Source organism: Nasonia vitripennis (genome assembly GCF_009193385.2).
Source record: "Nasonia vitripennis strain AsymCx chromosome 3 unlocalized genomic scaffold, Nvit_psr_1.1 chr3_random0004, whole genome shotgun sequence".
Lineage (NCBI taxonomy): Eukaryota > Metazoa > Arthropoda > Insecta > Hymenoptera > Pteromalidae > Nasonia > Nasonia vitripennis.
In genome coordinates, this window is record NW_022279623.1 from 170,513 (window position 1) to 187,942 (window position 17,430).

Below are 17,430 nucleotides of genomic sequence, written 5' to 3' on the forward strand. Positions count from 1 at the left end.
GACTTTTTGGCTACAATTTTGACCTCCGTATTTCTGTGGCCAAAAGTACATCACGTTTGGAATACCAGAGGGTATGTTATTTTGCTTTCTAATGCGATGCTCGTTCAACTCTTTCTTTACATACTCTAAACTTTGCTGAATAAGAGGCCCAAAACAAAATCTTAAAAGTTCTATCTGAATTTTATCGTCAATATCTAGTACACCATTATCTTCCATAGTTTTAAATATAGACATGTAATACTCAGCAAAATGGTTCCGCAGTTGCCTCCAATATTTCTCTATTCTCTCGTTAGAAGTACTCTTACCCTTTATGAAACTTTTTTCTCCAGCTTTCTCATCTGTATGATGGAAACGTAAAGCCATCTGAAGTAATTCTACAACTGTATTTTCAGTCCCTTTGTCTGATCGTATCAGAATCGGTAAAACATCAAACTCTTTCAAGAACTGGAGATAATAATAGGCAACAATTGTAGAGTCATTGTTCGAGGTAGATACATGCAGCCACATAACCTTTTTGGAATAACCATCCGCGCATCCATGAATTGCGAAACCGTACCTCTTTAATTTATCATGGCCATCAATGTGCCATGCATAGTTTGGGCCTGGTACTTTATACGTCCGTCTTTTCAATCTATATCTAGACCGATTCTCAATACCTACTGAATCAACTAATCTAAAAATCTCTAGTACTGTTGATTGTTTCACTAAAAGTCTGTACTTCTTTCGTAGACGTTGATGCATTGCTCTATATCCAAGATTTAATCCATCATTAAACACTTCATGTATAACGGTTGCTACAATAACTTCTTTTGGGCTTTCGACAATATTCTTTCTTTTCAACTTAAGATGTTTCAGAATTTTTCGCAAATTTCGTACATTAATTGATATGTTGTTTTCTTGTTTAAGCAATAGACATATTTCTTCGTACGTGTACCTTTTAAAAAAGTACTGCAGAATTAATTCGATGAAACTATTCACTTCGATACTTTCATCTATGCAAAAAAATGTTTTAGAATGCTAAGAAAAATTTAATGCTATTTTACGAAATTAAAATTCAATTACTTTTTAAGGAAACAACTTTATATTCCAATACCCCTTCGACTACTTTAAAACCTTTTGTTTCCTGTATAGCAAGCTGTTTATTTTCTCCGTAAACAAGAATAAATGGTTGTGGGTACATATGTAAATATGCCATAGAAATATATCCATCTTCGATAGGGCAATAAACATCTGGAAATTCTTCGAAGCGTATAACTACTTCCATAATAAATTAAGTTTAAGTTTCTATAACAAAAATCATCTCATGTAAATCATAACAAAAATTAATATCAACATTCTTTTTAGGATAGATTTCGATTTTACTACATTATTTATTTTGATGCTTACCTAATTCGACTTAGCAATACGTAATTATTGAAGTAATATGTTACATGAAACATGCAAAATTTAATTAATTCTAAGTCTGTACTGATACATAAGTCAGGTTGGTCGCTGTACATTTTTTCAAAACAAAAGAACTATTGAGTATCTAATCGCGCAGCGCAGCGCTGCGCGAGCCGCGAGTTGAACGATCAGCGTCGCGCCGGCGTGAAACAGCAGAGGTCACTACAAGCTTCCGTACTATACACATAGGCAGGAGCGGACTAGCGCTGCTGCTGCTACACACGCGCGCATGCGCGTATACGGATTTCGCGTTCACGAGTTACTGTCGAGTTTTATTCGAATTTGTTTTCGTAACTGGCGATCTCTTAATTGACTGAGTAGTTCAACTAGTCAATTTTCTACCAGGGGTGTTTGCCCGCTAAAATAGTATACTCTTCTGTTCTTGCTTTGGGCAACGGCATTTATTACAAAGAAGTCGGATATAGCGGCACAAATTTTCACGGCAAAGTCTTATTGAGTGGCTGCTCTTGTATTGCGTCGTTGTCTTTAAACTTGATTGGATTTCAATAATCAAAAATGGCGACAAAACTATTACTGACACGTATGTTGGGGAATATCCCATAAAATGTCTCTAAAAAGAGAGGTAATTGTTATTAAACAAGGATTTTTGGCAAGCAAACGTTTGTGAAAAAAAAATTGAAATTTGCTTTTGATATTTTGTTGTCTTTGAAATCAAGTTGATATACAAAAGTGTGGTTTTACGTAATCGAAAACTGTTAGTGAGAAAAGCAAGATAGAGAATATAATATTATGGGTTGTAGATGAAGGAGCTCTTTCAGGATTTTTCAAGATAGATGATTTGACAAGTGAAAATTTTATTGAAGTCATGGAAGCAAATGTTTCGTAAAATATCTTATATTCAGATTATTTGCTACACCAAAATAAAATCTTGTGCTTTGTAGGCCCGTAAGAAGATTTTATGACTACGACTGTACAAATGTTTTTTGAAAGACGATTAGTCTATTGGTTGATATTGCGAAAAACCAGTCAAGCAATAAAAGTGATTACCTACATTGTCGATGCCTTTCAATTGAAATTTGACCAACAGAGTTCCAATAATGGAAGAAGTTTTAATGATGCGTTGCAAGATGCATGAACCATCTGCACTGAAAAAATTAACGCATAAAGACTAACTACAACCTTTTATAAAACACTAGATCAGATACGCAACGAAGAAGTAAGTATGTAGTACAATTTTGAAGCTAAATTGGGGATATTACATGAATAATGTTTTCATATTTATTTTTCATGTTAGAGAGAGTTTGTTTGATGATTTATTTGATTCGGATTCAGATTATGAAAGTTTCGATATGACATTAACGAGCATTGTGTGCTATTTTTCATTTCTGTATTATTATTTATAGTTTACTCAAATGTTGTGTTTTTTTAATAAATAATAAATGGAAATTATACTTTATGTCTTCTAATTATGCATATGTTCTTAGAACAATAAATAAACTCCATTGTAAACAAGACACGGCTAAACAGCTGAACTGAATGAGCGGAACTGCTTGACTGAACCTATTGTAGAAAGGCTTCTGCTGCTGGCTACTCAGGTGTAGCCCGGAGCGTTGGCGTGAAGAGTGGGCTAGTGCAAAATACTCGCGTATTATCTAAAATTGTGTTGAAATAATCTTAGTTTTCTCTTGATTTTTTAAGCCCACTGCGGAGCTTGTACGGGGTGTTATAACTTTTATAAATAATAAACACGCAGCTTGAAATTCTAAATTTTGAATATCCTTCTAAAAACTAAGGGCGTTACATGTCTTTCTGTACATGTCTTTCGCCTTCCCTTCTTTCTCTTCGCAGTAGACCTATTTCTACAAAGCTTCCTGAGACTGCTCAGCGTCTTACTAGTCGTTCAGACCTTATCCAGGATTCAACCGATACTCTCTGAATATTCAAGAGTGATTTTTAAACTCTTAAAAGAAATGATTAGTAATATCACTCAAGTTTAAGTCATAAGATGATCCAAATTACTCTAATTACGTTTGACAGAACTTTGTAGCACGTTGCTAAAAGTGAGATACCTCGAGTTATTGCAGTTTGTCTGGTCCCCCTTTTTAAAAATCGGTATAATGATAGATTCCTTCCAATTTTCGGGTATTGTTTCATTACTCCAGGTGGTACATACTAGTTTATAGATTTTAAAAGTAAGCTCGACGCCCCCATATTTGAGTAACTTAGCTGGTATAGAATAATTTCCCACGGCTTTGTTTTTTAGTCTTTTAATCGCGGCCTCTCCTTCTTGGCAGCTCGGTTCCTCCATATGGAGTTCAGCGGTGTGAATTTCATCTCCTAATTCTTCGCTATTTTCGTGCACGTTTAATAATTTATCGAAATAATTTTTCCATGGCGACAGTAATTCGCTGTCATTTGTTACGAGGTTCCCGTTTTCGTCCTTCATAAATTCGCTCTACTCATAAAACCCTTTCTGATGGCGTTTATTCCTCTATACATTTCGCGGGGGTTATTTTCCTTACTATTAGTTTCTATTCTCCTAATTAGGTTCTGTTGATACTCCCGCTTCTTATTTCTGTAGATCGCGCCAGCCTGTTTCCTTACGTTAGAATACTCTTCTACGGTCCTATTGCTTCTTTTGTGTGAACTATCTAATTTAGCCTTTTTGCGCCTTTCAAACCAAAGTTCAAACTCTTCGTCAAACCATGGGTTGCTCTTTGGCTTTTTCTGTTTACCCAGTACTTTGGTCGCAGCCTCTTTTACCGTTTTTTCGATGTCCCCCCATAAGCTATTCGGTTCGTCATTCACCTCCGGCGATGTGTTTGCTTGCTCAAGTGCCTGAAACCTATTAGTAATTTCTATCTAGAACCTAATTCGCTCTGTTCTATCTTGTAATTTTCCAATATCAAAGCTTCATATCTTGTTTGTTCGCTTACTATTTTGATTCGCTATTAATCTAGCTCTTAATTTGGCTACTACTAGGAAGCGATCCGGGTCGCTATTAGCCACTCTACACGGAAAAAGGTTTTCAGCGGTTTTTGGCATGCCTCGAGAAGAAGCGAGTTCTTGATTCTGTGGCAGCGCCTGTCGCTGTGCTGGAATCCGTTTTTCGGGTTCCAAGCAGCGAATTTCGATACGCTATCCCGCCAGTCAGGCGATAGACAAGGTAGAGTGGGGAGAAGAGAGACAAAGACAGAAACAGTAAACATGCGCGCTGATTGGTCCACGCATCGTGACTTTGGAGAGTGGGGCATGCGTTCGAAAACGTCGTAGCATGCACCCGAAAAACAGGTTCCACGCTTGACAAGGAAGCGAAAAATCGCTAAAAACCTTTCTCCGTGTATAAGCCCTTACGTCAAGAACGTTAGTATGACATCTTTTTTCAATGAGAAAATGATCAATTTAGGTCTGTGTGGCCCCGCCAGGCGATGCCCACGTTGCTTTGTGTATATTCTTGAGCTTAAAATACGTAGTTTTGATTATAAGATATTTTGCCACCGCGAAATTTATGACCCCTAATACCGTTATCATTGCTGGCTTTGTGTAGACTTTCCTTTCCTATAGTAGGCCTAATCATTTCCTCCCTCCTTATTTTAGCATTGAAATCGCCTAATACTATTCTTGTGTCGTAAGACGCGAACTGGTCGATTACCTGCTCTAAAGTTTTGTAATAGAGATCCTTAGCTTCTCCTTCTTTATCCTTCTTAGGACAGTGTACATTAATAAATACATATCTATACCATTCACCTTTTATGTTGATGTACAAGAGCCTATCGTTCACGGATTTGAAACTTTTAACCGAATGTATGATGCTTTTGCTCATGAGAAATCCGGTGCCTAGGAAGCCCCCGCTCCCGGACCCATACAGGTACGTGAAGTTAGCCGATGCTAGTTCTGTGTTGCTACCAAATCTAGATTGTACCTATCAGCTTCCTTGATGAGTTTTTTAAACGCGCCTGCTCTGTATAGACTATGAACATTCCAGGTTCCGACCCTTACGTCCCTTTTAGTTTGATTTTGATTTTTTTGAGCCATGATAGTATGTTAAACCCGCGCGCTTTGGATCCTGTTCCGATCGCAGGTGAGTCCACCGTTCTAGAGGTGATAACCCCCATACCTCTCTAGAACTAAGTATGAGAACTTTCAGACTTAGACAAGGACAGTGTCAACTCGTCGACAGACACAATACGGTTTCATTCTCGCATCCTAATGCCCCCCTGCAAGGCAGCGTGCCTTCGCTGACAACGTTACCGCGTAAGACCAGATGATGAATCATTCTACACATCCCCTTTCGGGGCAGTTATCATCGCTCCTGCATCCTCCTCGCAGCAGGATTATTGCCCATTTTTGTACTGTGTGATGAAAGAGATAGATTAAGCGTTAAGAGATAATCTGAAGTGTTTTTTGTTGTTGTGGTGCTTGCGTAGTGTTTCTAGATGAATGCGTTCAACAGTGTGGGGTCATTACACCCACGCCTGTTCTTATCAGCTGTCCGCGATTGCTTATTCAATTTATTCGCAGCAAACCTCTTTCTCAGGGGCTGGCTCTCGGGCTAGCTTTTTTTATGACATGATTTATACAATATATTCAACAATAGTGTATCTAAAAGAGCATAAAATTGCCTACTTTCTCCTGCAAGATTTTCAAGATTGACCGTTCCGTTCAATTGTTATGATAAAAAAGGTGTTTTGCTTCCTCCTAGAGGAAGCTTTGTAATAGTAAAATTTTGAGTTTGGTCAAAACTTCCAGAAAATACTTTTTGGTGTGTTCAAATCACGTGTTTTTAGAGAATGTCCGTATGGATGTGTGTGTGTGCGGGTGTGTGTGTATTTCTCGACTTTCCTCTCCTCGACGGAAGACCGAGGAGAGGAAAGTCGAGAGGGAACTCGAGCGCGTAGAATAAAGGAATCGGCAGACTTTCGCTACCAGCTCGCGAGAAAGGAGCTCATCTCCAGAACCGCGAGAAGCCCGCTAATGGGACGGATCCGAGCCGTGTCCGAGGAATTTACAAGGGGAGCGCCGACAGGAACCTGGAGGGACGCCTCCATCGTTCGAGGGGTAACGCTTCCTGGTGCCCGGGATCGCATCACCACGGTGAGAGGTGCGAGTCGAGACCGACTCCTCGCACCAGCGTAAGTCTATCGTGTGTTTACCGCGGGAAAGCCCGCGCGAATCGTCGCTGACCGTTGCTCGTGGCCACCGAGCTTCGGTCCGGTTCGCGCCGGTTATCGCGTCTCTCTCGCGCCCGTATTATACGCCGTCGCTTCGGGCGACGCGTCTTTTGTACTCATGATTCTAGTTTTGCTTACAATATGGTTTATCATTCTCTTGTTTACACTTCGGTGTTCTTATTCATCCTGACCCCAGCTACCCAGTTCGAGGCTCACGGGAAACCCTGTAGCCGGTGCAAGTCCGAACGCGAAAGCGAGGTGAGCTACACTCACCTCGCGTTTGTCAACGAGATTCTCTAAATTGACGGCGGAGAAAGAATGAGGGTTGCACTCTCGGTGACGCGTCAGCTATCGCGTTCAACGCAATAGAAAATCCCGTCACAAGCTTATAAGAAAAATCGAGTACGTAGCGCCGCCGTGTTAATATTAATAAATCGTTCCACCGAAGTAAATTTAGATCGGACTTTTAGTTTTTCTAAACATTTAGAAATACGAACGGATGTTTACGCAATCGGAGATAACCTTAAAATGATTGTAATAATCTTATTATTTACATGAAACTTTTTAAATAAAGCTTGCAATGAAAAACTGAATCTGTAGCGCCGTTAACGATTAGCTATATGAGGCATTCTACAAGAACTCGGACACTTTGCGGTCGACAAATTTTCTTTCATTTTTCGAGCAAATCCAACGAAGAGAAACATCTTTCGAGAACTGCAGCGGTTGATGAAATTTCAGAGTCTATTGATTGTTCTGTTGGATATTTCAAAGCTGCCCTAAAATTTGTATGAAGGATTGGAATTCGATGTTACTCCAGTATTCATGAGGATTGCTTTTTCACGAGAGAGTTATGTTGCCATACCCTGTGTTCCACATTACGCAATCCTCATTGTCGCTTGTGAATAACTCGGACCTTTTGACTCGTGTGAATAATGCACAGTTAATGTCATTAGTACATTGTTTATTGAAACGAAGGAAAACTACATGATATACCAAAAGTGCAAAATTTTAGCTGTTTCGAATGAGGAACTATGTTATTTTAACTTTGAACAATAGCTTACAATGTGCGTAGGTATTCGGAAAGTTCATGCTATAGTCGTTTATTTGCTAATGAATATGCAACAGTAGCCATGGCTTTCGATCGTATACGTGTGCTTTATTGCAAGCTGACGTTTCGTAAACATAGCCGTTTCACGAGACGTCGAATGCGAATACAGAGCTCACGCCATTGAAAACCAAAACACTATGCGATGGGAATTATTCGAAATTATTCAGAGCCTGCAAACAAAGGATTAAGTTTTTCGCAATTCACACCAAACAGAATATAATTTACGAAAAAAATAGGTAACAAAGTGGACCCGACAATACTGCTCACATTATAATATTTATAATATACATCGATCCACGTTTTGAGAAAATTCACGCATGGTTGCTATAGATCAAATGTAAGCGATCGCAACCTTAGAAGCTCTTCTCTACGACATTGTCTGCTCGTCAAAAAATGAACGAGCAAGAAGTCGAGCGAAACCACGCACGCGGTGACAGGCGCCAAGCTCTCGAGCCTCCTGACACTGAAAAAAAAACGCAGAGAGCGCGCAAACGCACCGCTAAATCTAGGCTTTTGAAGCAGGATCTCACGCGAAATCGAGCATTATTTCATTGCGAAGCAGTGCAGTCTGTGCCAGCTCAGCACTTGCGAAATTCCGAAACTCGCAGAAGTTTGCGCGCCGCCAAACTCCGTCAGCTGATCGTATCGACACTTGACTCAAGGGGGTGGAAGGGATATATATCGACTGCACGCTGGGTGCATATATTCAATGCCCAGTATCCTATGATCGCACGACTGTCTATACGTATAGGTAGATTAAGCAGGGCGCGCGGTGGGGAGTTTTGGAAGCCGATCAAGTTTTCGCCTATTGGCCTCGGGCTCGACTGATCGCAATCGGAACGTGTTTTTTCACACGACTTTTCCTTTGTTGGAGGGGGTTTCGCTGGCTTTTTGTGCGCGAGATATGCTTTTTCGCAAGATGAGCACTGAGTGATTTGTTTCTTTGGCGGAGGCGGCGGGAGTTTTGAAAAAATGAAGACAAAGCGGGCTTCTGTCGTTTATATCGTTGCAGCACCGCGCGGACGTCTTTGTAGCTGCAGACCGAGCTGTCGAGGTGATCATTTTTCTCGCTCGATCGCGATGCTTATGAAAGCGCTTCGCTGGAGATTTTCCAACTCGTTGATTGCGATACTGAAAGTAACATTTTTTCTACGTTTCGTGTGTATATTTAGCTCGGATATTCTGTGTTTTTCCTTTTTTCGTCCTTGATCCATTAGTTGCATAAGACACTTTGAGGGCTGGTATAATAATTTGCGATGAACCATGATTTGGAAATAGAAAAGAAAAAGCTTTCAGTCAATAATATTGATATGGTAGATAGATTTAAAAATAAAAAAAGCACGTCGTTAAACTTCTACAATTCAATATGCTTTATGATTCACATGCATCAAATTTGACAAATCGCCCAAAGATATATACAAGTGATCCCGACTGTTCGGAGTAGAGTTTCGTAGCATTGTTAGGGCAGATCTCCAACATCTGTATATGCAGCTCTCACAATTTAAATAACAGCATAAAATACGAAATTTTAATGAACCTCTACAAAATGTATTTACTATGAATAAAATAAAGCTAATTAAGAAGTGATCATGGATCAAAATGCATCCTTTATTGCGTCAGGATATAAATATCATATATATGTATTCCTAAAAAAAATATGCTGCAGTAACAGATAAAAAGAGAAAACTTTTTTGTATTTTAGAAACTTTATACCCGAACAGGGTCAAAAGCTCTTCAGATAGCATTTTGCTGAATCGATTTTACAAGCTTGCTACACAAAATTCTAAGAATGCACTAAGTTGACACATTCAACATTTTCGTTCTTATTTATGATATTCTTTTATTTGTAATCCTTTTTTTTATTTGTATAATAGAATATATTTATGGTATTATTCAATACAAAATTTATGATTACGTAAATGTGATATATTCACGTGATAATTACAACAGCTATAGAGCCATTATAGGTAACACGATTTCAACTCTAAAAATAACTTTTATATGAGTTCAATTTCGTCCTCTTGATATACATAGCCATAAAAAAGTTAAGCGTATCATCACATGAAATAGATTTTGTCAATTTTTACAACCTGAAGTAGTAGACACAGAACTTATAGGGTAAGCGAATGTTTCCCCGAATATTCATTAAAGGAGCAGCGGAGACGCTCACGGTTACATAAAAAATGATGAAATTCGTTAATAGACCAGAAAGCCACGTATAGTCACACGTGATTGCCAGCCCTCAAATATATAGGGGTATAAAACAGAGCGGATTGGAGGAAGGGAAACGGGAAACGGGAAAGGGTATATTAATAATATATCCTTGAATAACTTTATTAAATAAATAAACAGCTTTGATTTTTAGTATTAAAAATTTTATATTTTTAATGCTACATGTCACGAAAAAGAGTTGAAATTTGAACACCTTAATTCAGCGGCTCGTATAATACATATATTTCACAAATGATCACTATACGAAACAAATGTTTATTGTGCTAAAAACAACAGTAATATAGAAGATTTCCTTAATTTAGACCTAATAATATTTAAAATAGGAATCCACTAACAAGAAAATATTAGTTTTCAGTTATATTTATTGGTGAATTGATAAAAAAAATGTATGATCCTAATAGATGCGATGTTTTAGTGAAACAGAGAACGTTATTATAGCACATAATTTATATTTATAGCTTTTTGAAGCCGATTACTTTGACGTAAGGTAAGCTAGAATAAAAAATATCTCTAATCTATAACTCGCGTTTATTCAAAATAAACATGAAGTAATAAAAATCTGTAGTAAAGTAAACGTATTTAAAACTCATTATTTTCTGCCTACGGTATTTTACAGTCAACAGGCACGTACAAGAGCACAGCTTTATCCAAACAACAGAGATGATAAAAAAGTAGTAATTTTAAATCAATACAAACAACTATTTATGCTCAAATTTTTGTTCTGTGGTCAAGCTGTATCAGTTTCGGTAAATGCAAAATAAATTATTAAACTGACAGCACACTGCTGCCACATGGGTACAATCTATATAAATAAAACAGAAAAAAGTGATAAAGAGAGAGAAAAAAGAATGACCAAAAGAGAAAAAGAAAAAGTGATGGGAAGATTCAAGTGGTCGAAATGACATACGACAATGTGCAGGGGTGTCTGCAAGTCTCGTAAGAGTATAGTGAACCTCACAATTTTGTCGGGTTGGCAAAAGCAGCAGCCGCGGTATTAAGGGGACGCAAAAGCTTCGCAAATCTGCCACGGGGATTTTGTATTTCCAAACTTCTAGAAACACAAAAAATCCGATCGAAATTTTCTTTCGGTAGAACAATTCATTAAACTTAACACTAAGGCGCTACAGACTCGGTTTTTCATTTGCAAACTTTATTCAAAAAGTTTTATGTAATAGAAAAACAGTGTTTTTTGGGACGACATCCCCTTAAAGGGCAGATTCTTGAAGTGGTACCACAACACCATCATTATAGCACTACAGCACCTATCTTTTATGGATATCTAGATTTCAGACCGCATTCACACATAAACTCAGAGGCCAAAATTGCAAGAGCGGGATAAAGTATGCGCGAAAGCCGGACTGTGTATGTGTGTGCGCTATAGTGTCCCAAAAAACACGAACTTTCCTGCAAAAATCTTGATGCAGTCTCATATTCCGGCATAGCAAAAAGTTAGCCTGCCTTTCTTTCAGAATTTTTAAATTATTTTTATGCGGCGCCCAAGCTGCTCAAAAGTTGATGAAAGTTTGTGCACTTGAGCCCTCAGCTAAGCAAGTGATTTGAGGTGACGGCGATAATCACCTTCAGCTAATCCGACCCTTGAGATGCGTTTTCGACTGTACCCTATAAAAAATGTATGCAGTCACTCCTTTTCCAAACTTTACCCTAGTCGACAAGACAAACTAAGATTTTTACTTCTCATATTTTATTTATTTTAAACTAAATAACAAAAATATTTTTACTCTTACTATTATAGTTTTTATAGGTAAAATAATTTTTTATTTATTTCCGCAACTGTTTTTTATCAAAAAAACGGATTTTAAAGAACATTTGTAAACAATGATATTTTTTATTTAACTATTTTTTTTATTTAACTAACACTGTGCGCGCAGATGTTATCATGCTTGCAGATTCGTGATAAGTTCAAAAAGTCAAGGAGGATAGCCAACTTACGTTCTGTAAGTAACTGAATAACTTATCGAGCGCACGTAGGATCACGAACTTATGGGTGAAAGTAAGTAAGACATGCCTTATATGTGCAATTCCACGACCAAGTAGAAACGTCTAGGGTGTTAGAAGTTGCAAAATAGATTAGCATTCTTTTAGACATATAAAGTTCTAAAAAAGTGGCCCGGGTGCGCGCCGCAACTTTTTTTTGGCGTTTCTAGACTAAAAGACGTCTTTTTTTCGTAGAATCATATACATAAGTGCCGAAATGTAGTTTTTGATTTAGTATAAAGTACTTTTTGCAGTAGTATAAATCTTTTTTTCCCGCTAATACAATTTTGTTTCAAACTGTAAATTTTTACTTCTTTTGTCATATTGTGAAAATGTTGACTAAATTTTCTAACATGAACTTTTGGTTACAAAAGTTCATATAAGAATGAACTGAACATGGACTGAATTAACTTCTTGTTCCGCAATACTCAGCTCGCAGATGTACTCGCCTTGGACTCATACTGCAATCTCCAAACTTGGTCTAAAAAGACTATTATACATAATTGTTCGCAGAATACTATTTAATGATTAAATAAAGTATTTTCCGAAGTTCAGGAATAGGCCATAAAAAATGTTCATATCTCAAACACTAAAATTTTTCTTCATATTTTTGCCTTCCATTATGTGAACCTACCTTACTTAATATTTATTAGAGTAATTCAAACATTTATTTTTAATTCATACTTTTTATAAACCAATAAGAAACTCACAAAAAGGTGTGCACATTGAAGGTAATATTTTTTATAAATGTATAAGTTTCGAAGAAAATAACAATATAATCAACATATCACACATCTGAGCGCACTATTGTCAGCAGTTAATTGCAAAAAATTAATTTAAGTTAACATTTATCGTTAAAACAAATCTCTAAATCTCTCTGCCAACGGTATTAATTTAGAATGAACTTTATAAAACTTCCACGCGATGGCAGCAGTCATCAAGACCTGTAATAAGCGCAAGCGTGTACGATGAGTACTCATCACGGTCAGAAGAAGATGCGTAAAACAGCGTGTGAAAAGTCGAATTGTTAATCGTTAAAAACGTTGAATCTTATTATAACAACTAAGATTATGCAATAATATAAAAGTAAGCTTAAGTTGTCACAACAGTTATAGAATATTTAATACAAAAGTACGAGATGAAAATTTCAATAAGGCCTTCGTGCCCAATGCATATGATTCTACGTTAAACATCGCATTAAGGGGGGGGGGGGGGGGGGGGGTTATACCAAATTTGCGAACTTTTTCTTTCATTTTAATATTTTCTCAAATTTTGCACTCGTATTTGATATTTAAAAAAAGGAAGATACCTAAATTTTGAGCAATTTTCGTAAATTTTTGAATGAAATATTGCAAAAAAAAACTGTTAAATAATGGGATTACTTCCAAAAGTCTCTTGCGCACTAGGTTTCGACTAAAATCAAAAATTAATGGTGAACGTTTTTATTGATCGAACATGAACAAAGTTCAATGCGCCAACTTTTAAAAAAAGCTTTTGAGCATTTTTGATATAGAAGAAACTGATTTTTAAGCCAGAAGTTTTGCAGTTTTTTGGGCGGCCTCGCCTAGTTAGTAAGAAAGCAGCAATGGAAAAGTTGCCGACGTTGTTAAGTTACCATACGAGCGACTCCATGTAATACTATGTATAAATACAAACATTAATGAGAGGGCAGACATGAGTATATAAGGAGCCCTGCAGACAGCAGACAGACATTCTACAGTTGGCTAAAATCTAGATATTTTAAGCATTTTCGGCCATCGGGTGCAAAACGATTTTTCCCCTTGAATTATTATCTTAGGTAAGAACAGGATTGTTCGCATTTACTAGCAAAGATGTAATAAAAAATAACAATAAGAGATATAATTATAGTACTGATGGACAACGAGTGTTAAATGATGAATATAGAAACATGATATAAATATAAAAGCTTATTTTTATTTTAAATAGAGTTAATGATGAAATAGTACTTTTCACTTGTCGCATACTTGCGTAACTGGCAAGAGTAAACTTTTCTTGGATGGCATTTTGTGTCCTGGTGAAGCTTTACGGTCATACTTGCATCGTACTTTTTATCACACTTTACACATACGTATATAAAAGATTTTCGACATATGCCACACTTCTTCATCACTTGCAATTCTTCTTTACTCAACTCGCAATTAGCAGGGCACTGACTTTTAATAAGTGATGAATAATCTGCAGTCAGACAATGTATTAGTTATTTATTAATAAAAAATCCAAATTCAAAATTTTCAGAGTTGATTATTTTTCAATAAATACTTGCGAGTTTGGCCTCTTTAGATTTTTTTATTTCCTATTTTTTAGCATTTTTTTACATATCGCCTCTCCCTGTCGAAGTTCTTTCCTATTTGCTTGCTTGTTGTCCGCAGTTTAATTTTGGCTTTCCTCTGACGAAGCACCATTCCCTCTACGGTTGTAGGTTCTTTAGCGACTTTTTCTGGTACTTCCTGGTCTTTTTTGGCGATACCAGGATTCTTTCTCATATCATTAACTATTGACCTAAAATCAATTTCTGAAATAGAAAAAGATTGTTAAATATAAACATTTTGACTTATAAAGTATGTATGTACAACTAATAGGTCTAAAAACTGGAAGTAATTCTCACCTGCTATAACGTCAACATTAGCATCACCCTCGCTTTCTAACTCCAGCAAACGTTCATTTCCTACTCCGACTCCATGCAATCTTTGTATCTTTGTATACCGCACTAGCGCTTACGCACCCGACTGATAGGCGACGAGCGCGCGAACGAGCTCATACTCATTATGAACCATCGACTGCGGGAACTAGGGTAATTTATTCGCCTGCAGTGAAAAAAGTGATAAAGAGCGTAAGTTTGCGCGGAGTTTTTTTAGAAAAACGCCGCGGGGTCTATTAAGAGTTCAGTTTCCACGGTCGAGGATTCTGGTTTTCTTGTCAACCTGATCGCTCGACCGTAGGAACCAAACTCTAAATCCATTCTACAGCTTTTTTCTAAATCGCCCGGGATAAGCTTCTCACATTAGCGTTCATTTCACTGCGATCAAATAAACCTTTCGTTTCCGCTGTCGCGAGTCCAGGTAGTGTCGTTTCAACGAATTTTATATATATTGTCCGCGGGAACCTACGCATAATTTTACTTTTAGTCCACTGCAGCCGAAGAGTTTTGTTTTCCGTGGTAACCAAGAGATTAGTCAACAGTGCTAAGCCTTACCTTGCCAAGGTCAATTTTTAACCGTAATAACCAGGGCCTTAAACTTCTTAAAAACGACTCTTTAGTGCATTCGCGGCGAGAACCAAACATCGATCATCCGTGAGAACCAGCATACAGGATATAAATACGGCAGCGCTCAGGACAAGCAGTCATTCGGTATCCAGCAGTCATCGAGTAAGGCAAGGTCGCTGGGCTCTAATAATTTGACTCTTCTTACGGCGACGTCTATCCGTTCTAACTTGCGATCGCAATGAGCGTCATTCATTACTTTTTCCAATGGAAGTCGTCGGAATAACGGACTTATTTCAGCTAGTATTGGCCTCAAAGGTGGTATGAACAGTTTTGGTTTGTTTGAATTCGTACACCTCCCCCAAGGGCTGTCTCCGAACTAATCCCAAGTCGGCCGAGGATGGTAAAGAACATGTTGGCTGGGGAACTACGACCGTACTTCAACTTTGCACCTGCAAAGTCGGAGAGTTGCCGCTTGACAGAGGTTTGTCCTTAAGACGATTGAATAGTCGCCTTATCTTCCGATTTCGACGTTGGGATTGTGGTTTAGGACGCTTCACTGTTGATACTTTCATCGTGAGGGCTTAGGCTATAATGAGCTCCTAAAAAAAACACAATTTGACATGAGGGAACTACTAGACGCGCGAGAGTAGGGGTGCTAATTTTTCGCGGCTGCTGACGTGAGACGATTGCCAAGATTACGGACGTTGGAGAGGGACCTTAACGTTGGCAGCTCCTGCGAGTGTAAGAACGCTTCCACCAAGCTTCTCCGCGCTTGATGATTCGAAAGCCGATACTCTGCTTGAGACCGCGATAACCTTTATAGGCCGATTTAAATGCAGATAATCAGATAAAATTGGATTATTGCTTTTATTTTTCGATCTGTGTATATTTTACGCAGTGGCAGACTCTATAACATTTGACAGACCAGCCTACTTACGGAAAAATAAATTAATCGGCCCTTTTCATGTGACCAGTATAGGGTTTCCAGGAAGATCGGCCAGACAGAATCTACTAATACTGTTCACTTCTAGGCGAATTCTTCTAGAAAAACCAGTAACGTTCCTACCAGGGTTACTTTTCCTTGTTTAGCTTTGTCGAGGAATCTTTTATTATTTTTGTCGATTGCTTCAAGTAAGTCTCAGTTGTTTTGCTTTCTGCTAGAAAAAGCTTTGTAATAGTAAAATTTTCAGTTACGCTAATACTTCGTAGACACGTAGTTTTGGCATTTTTTTAGAAAATGGTCGTATGGATGGGTGTATGTGTGTATGTATGTATGTATGTATGTATACCGTTATGATCTGGAACCACGCGACCCATCGTAATAAAATTTGACATGCTTATATGTTTTCTGATTCTGAATTCGGGAAACATTTTTTTTTTATGATTCTGACCATTTTATGGCCATTTTTCGATTTTTGAAAAAATATTTTTGATATTTTTTGATGATTCAATTCATTCAATATATTTAACAACAGTGTATCTGAAATAGCATGAAATTACCTACTTTTTCCCGCATGATTTTCCAGATTGACCGTTCCGTTCAATTTTTATGATATAAACGGTGATTTAAAAAAAATTAATATCTCCAAAAATAAATTGTCAAACTTTGTAAAACATTTATGACAATAAAAAACGATAATATCTTCTTGCTGTAAAAATTTTAAACCATTTTGATGACTATATTTCAAGCTTAAAATCAAAAACTAAATAAAAATGGGTTTTCTATGTCGTACGATTAAGGGAGTAGGAATGCTGTAACGGGGTGTAAATCTGATCAACGAATAACGCGCTAAACGACTGGATCGCGTTCCCTCGATGCGGCGGAGGACTCCTCTACGCCCGCGAAACACCTCCGTTGCATGCAGCTGTCTCAGCTGCTTTTGTTTTGCTGGGTATACGCGTCGCCTGACGCGTGCTCGGCTGCTCAACTGCGTTAGATACTAATAAATAACGCCCGCGGAGGCGGCGGTATTCGCAGGAAGGAACAGGAATTGGAATTGAACGAGCGAGGTTTATAAATGACGAAAAAGCACGTAAAATAATAAGACTAGGGTATATTTCACTAGCACGTCAAAACCGTGAGTTTACAAATATAAAAAATAATAATACGCGCCAACAACTTTGCGACTCGCCGCGACGCTGGAATAATGGCGCTTGCACGCGTACTCATACCGCTATGAGCCGCGGTGCTCAACTCGTTATAACCCCCCACCCCCACCCCCCTAGAATCGATCTATCGACTAGATGGCGATTCTATCCATTCCGTCTGCGATGAACCGAAGCGTCGTGCATCG

The 17,430-nt window shown here is 37.9% G+C and overlaps 1 long non-coding RNA gene across 1 annotated transcript; it reads right to left on the reverse strand.

The window, feature by feature from the left end:
* Positions 1-13,831: 13,831 nt before the first annotated feature.
* Positions 13,832-14,671, reverse strand: LOC116416630. The gene is made up of 3 exons (XR_004226973.1): positions 14,537-14,671; positions 14,191-14,443; positions 13,832-14,106 (listed from the first exon to the last, which is right to left on the reverse strand). It is a non-coding gene; the product is annotated as an uncharacterized LOC116416630 (long non-coding RNA).
* Positions 14,672-17,430: the final 2,759 nt, after the last annotated feature.